The sequence below is a fragment of the Mus musculus genome, chromosome 13, assembly GCF_000001635.26.
Source record: "Mus musculus strain C57BL/6J chromosome 13, GRCm38.p6 C57BL/6J".
NCBI lineage: Eukaryota > Metazoa > Chordata > Mammalia > Rodentia > Muridae > Mus > Mus musculus.
In genome coordinates this window covers 64959785-64963527 of record NC_000079.6, presented here as the reverse complement: position 1 = coordinate 64963527, position 3743 = coordinate 64959785, and positions in this window count along the sequence as shown.

The following is a 3743-nucleotide window of genomic DNA, read 5'->3' as shown; positions in this document are numbered from 1 at the left end:
TAGAATATTGGCATGTTAAACTTCCATTTCTATTTAGTTAAAGGATTTTTAAGTTTAACTTAAAAAAAGATTGTTTTGACCAGTTTGTCTTTGTAGTACTGGCTGTCCTGGAACTTGGTCTATAGTATAGACCAGGATGCCTCAAACTCAAGAGATCTACCTGCCTCCACCTTCAGAGTGCTGGGATTAAAGGTACATACTACAATCGCCCAGCTTTTGAAATTTCTTTTCTGCTCTGATTTAACTTCACATATTTGGAGACATCACAGGCTTCATTCCACTGTCGATATCTAATTTAGTTCCACTGTAGTTACACACTGTGCCCTGTATGGAAGTATTTAAAAATAACAGATTTATGTTGTTACCAACACAGCAGCTTTCTTTCATCCTCAACACCCCCTATAGTATCTGAGTAAGAGCCTTGAGAACAATTTCTTCTTACAGGTGAGAATATTTTTGACTCATTTTGGACTTTTTTTTATCCCACTGACTTCAGCCACCCAATTAGGCTCGCAGAACTCAACCATAAATCCTATCTTTACTTTTATTTTTCTTGCTACTTTTCGGATTTTCTCGTTATCCCTGTTTTCTAAGTAAATGCTTATTACACTAAGGGTTTATTTATCAGGTGTTCTGGATGTATAGATTGTTTACATTATATTGTTTATACTACACTGTAGAGTGTTTATCCATTTCTGGAAATCTAAAGCAATTATCCCTCTATTTTCTACCCTCTTTTCTCACTCATCCTTTTTTAAATTTTTTATTTATTTTTAATTTATGCACATTGGCGACTTGACTACATATATGTTTGTGTGAGGGTGTCAGATCCCATGGGACCGGAGTTACAGACATTTGTAAGCTGCCACGGTCCTCAGGAAGGGCAGCTACTGCTCATCTTAACTGCTGAGCCATCTCTCCAGTCCCTCACTCTTCCCTTTCTGATTCTCATTAAAGGAACACTTGGTGCTATCCTATAGATCTCTCAAGTTCCGTTCATTTTTCAAGTTTCTCTTCTGCTGCTCTGCATATTAAATAAGATAGAGACCTCTCTCCAAGTTCATCTTTTTTTCTTCTATCATCTCCAAGTTTTTACTAGTCCACCCTGCTTAATATTTCAGTACAACTGTGCCGTTTATTCCCCAGTTTATTCTTAGTATCTGGCTACTAAAATTCTTTGTATTAAAGTCAATGTCTTCATATTTTCTTCTAATTCCTTAAATACGGTTTTCTTTCTTTGAAGAATCTCTATGCTGCATGCCAACAATGTTTAAGATCAGGTATATGGCCTTGGCCGAGTGTTAAACTGTCAGTCTCCCCATTAGTGCCTGGATCAAGCTTTGCAAATCCATACTGACAGAAACCCTTGAACAGCATCGGAGGGAGCACAGCAGGCGGCTCCAGAAACCTGGCCGCCTCCCCTTTCCCTAGGTGGCCATTCATCCAACTCCACGCAACGGTGCTTAGGGCCCTCACTGGCTTCGCTGCCATGACTTGCGCCCTTGTAGTCGTCCTCCTGGTCTTCCACCCGGGGGGTTGGGGTGGGGTGGGGTGGGGTGAGGTGGAGTGGGGTGGAGTGGGGAGGGGGCTGTCAGGAGCCAGCACACACTCTGGGCCCCTGAGTCGCCCTGCTCCGAGCCTCTCCGTGCTGTGCCCCCCTCAGCACTGGTCCAGAACTAGCTTCTTGACTTAAATAAACCTTGAGTTTATAGATGAAAGTAGCATGCATTCTTCATTTGAGGATTGTATGTCAGCTCAACTCAAACCGAGAGCAAATAGTCTAGCCTGACTCCTTTTAAACACTTCTTAGAAAGGAGCGCGCGCACACACACACACACACACACACACACACACACACACACAAAGCCTGTTTGGAGGGCACCAGACAATGAACCCAAGCTTCACACTGCTAGGCAAACCCCTTACCACTAAGCTATATCCTTATCCCTAAAGGAGCATTCTTGAAGTTCTATGGTGTCTATGTATGACTCTGATTTCCTCTTTCTTCAATTACTATTATATAGACTTATAGCCAAATGGAATAGATGCACAGCATTCTTTGTCATGCCTTTGGATCTCCTGTCTGAGGACTCATTGCTCCATTCCTCCTTGGCATCCTTCAACGCTCAACATGTCACCTCTTCAGAGAAGCCACTGCTACCATGAGAATGCCTATCTTTGCCTTCTATTCTATTCTCTACTCTACAGTTCCCATCTTTAACTCTTGATCTTATGCTACAAGTGAGGCAAAGACTAGAAGGCCCTACTTAGTAGTATCTGATAGATATCGGTATGTGTTTTAAGTCAAAAAATATTTGAGCTTGAGCCTAGCATAGTGGCACACTTGTGAGATCCCAGCATTTGGGTGGCAGGAGCAGGAATTCCATCCACAAAACTCAAGTAAAAAGGTAAAGGTTGTGGTGGACAACATTGTGGGAGAAAAAAAAGACAGGTGATCTCCGGGGCTTGCTGGCAGGCAAGCCTAGCTTAATCAGGGAGGTTCAGGTCAGTGAGAGGCTGTGTCTTAAAAAACCAAGGTGGATGTCCCAGGCATAAGGCCCAAGATGTCCTCTGATCTCTCCATATAGGCACATGCAAATAAACAACTCGACATACACAAGCACACACACATGAAATTATCCTAAGTTACAACTACATGACTGCCCCTGTTTTGGTATATAGTTTTTTAGCATAAGTTATTTTTTTATCTTCTTCATTCTCTTATTCCCAAGGCTGCTTCCCACAAGGCCCTGTCACTTAAGAACCACTTGTCAGTCCAGGTTATTTCCTCTTTCCATAACTTAAAGTATCAGAGTGATAGTAGATGAACCATTTTCTAAGTCAGAAGCTGAAGAATACTGAGCCTAAAATGACTGACTCTGTACAGTTATCTAGAGCAGAACCAGACACCAAGCACAGCACTATTAATATTGTTCCGTTGCTTTGTCAAAAGGTCAGTGTCATTTGTTTGTTTGTTTGTTGTTTATGTTTTAAACCAGGAGCAATTGAAGAGTGGGGGCAAAAGGGTCAAAAATTCTAAGCCAGCCTCAGCTACCTAGTATATTTGAGATGAGACTGCATGATGAGACCCCATCTTAAAAAAAAAAAAAGGAAATTTTAAAAATAATCAATAGCAACATTAGAATATGTCTTAGGGTTTCTATTGATGTGAAGAGATACCGTGACCACGGCAACTCTTATAAAGCAAACATTTAATTGGTCTGGCTTAGAGTTCATAGGTTCAGTCCACTGTCATCATGGTGTGACACATGACAGCATACAGACAGACATGGTGCTGGAGAGATAGTGGAGTGTTCTACAACTAGCTCAGTAGACAGCAGGAAGAGAGTAAGTCATTAAGCTGGCTTGAGCATTTGGGACCTCAAAACCCACCCCAAGTGACACATTTCTCCCATCAAAGCCACCTGAACTCCAACAAGGCCACACTTCCTAATAGTGTCACTCCCTATGGGCCTATGGGGGCCATTTTCATTCAAACTACCACTGAATAAAAAGTTTAGATTTGTCTTTTTGTCATAAAATAGTCCATCTTGAGAGCTTTGTGGAAATTCCAACTCAGAGTATAAAGATACTAAAAACTCCCACATCCACCCTCTCCCCACTCCCCTTTGCCTCTGTGAGGGTGCTATCCCACCCATTTCCACCCCACTGCTCCAGCATCTCCCTACGCTGGGGCAAACTCCACAGGACCAAGGGCCTCCCCTCCTATTGATGTCAGACAA